Source organism: Phaethon lepturus, unplaced genomic scaffold (assembly GCF_000687285.1).
Source record: "Phaethon lepturus isolate BGI_N335 unplaced genomic scaffold, ASM68728v1 scaffold26008, whole genome shotgun sequence".
Classification (NCBI taxonomy): domain Eukaryota; kingdom Metazoa; phylum Chordata; class Aves; order Phaethontiformes; family Phaethontidae; genus Phaethon; species Phaethon lepturus.
The window spans coordinates 1,027-2,142 of record NW_010555869.1 but is presented as its reverse complement, the minus strand read 5'-3'; positions in this window follow the sequence as shown (position 1 = coordinate 2,142).

The window sequence follows — 1,116 nt, the reverse complement described above, 5'->3', positions numbered from 1 at the left end:
GGCTGCAGACCCCCAGGCCCATATTCAGCCCCCCTCCCGTTTCGCACCGGTTCAGGATCCGTCCCGCCGGGGCCGGCAGCCACCCCGCACCGTGGCCAGCATCCCGCATCCCGCATCCCGGTCGGGAAAAGTCCCCCCCCGACCCCAAATCCAGCGATCAGACAGGGAGTTCTGCTTTTTTATTCAGATTATTCTACACTCCCCCCCGCAATTACTCTCCAGGCAGGGTCGGGGGCTGCTTATGCATAAACAGATAAATTGGGGTGAGCAGGGGCTGCACCCCTCCGTCCTCACCCGGAGGAGCGGGGCCCCTCCTCGGGGAGCTGATCCACCCCGGAGGAGCGGGTCCCCTCCTCGGGGAGCTGATCCAGCAGAAAACCACATCCTTTTTCCCCCCTTTTCTTCCTTTTTTCCCTCCTTTCCCCCCCTTTTTTCCCTTTTTGCCTCCTTTTCCCCCCTTTTTTCTCCTTTCCCCCCTCCTGCTCAGCCGGCAGCACAGCGAGAAGCACCCATCTCCCATCCTGGGCACCTCCAGGGAGGCAAAGCCCACCCTGGATATAGGATTTATCCCCCCTGGATATAGGATTTCTTCCCTGAATGTAGGATTTCCCCCCCATATATACAATATCTCCCTCTGAATATAAGATTTCTCCCCTGCATATAGGATTTCTCCCCCTTGATATAGATTTTTTCCCCTCCTTGGATGTAGGATTTCTCCCCTGGATACAGGTTTTCACCCTCTGGATATAGGATTTCTCCCCTGGATATAGGTTCTCACCCCCTGGATTATCAGACTTCTCCCCTGAATATAGGATTTCTCCCCTTGATATAGGATATGCCCCTCCATATATAGGATTTCTCCCCTGAATATAGGTTCTCTCCCCCCGTATATAGGTTTTCTCCCTGGAATATAGGATTTCTCTCCTGAATATAGGATTTCTTCCCCCCAGATATAGGATTTCTCTCCGGGATATAGGTTTTCTTCTCCCCAGATATAGGATTTCTCCCCTGCCTATAGGATTTCCAGCCCTGGCGATAACATTTCCACCCTGGACGTATCATTTCCACTTCAGACCCGTCACTTAAGCCGCTCTTTCGCTCCCCTCACCTTTCGCG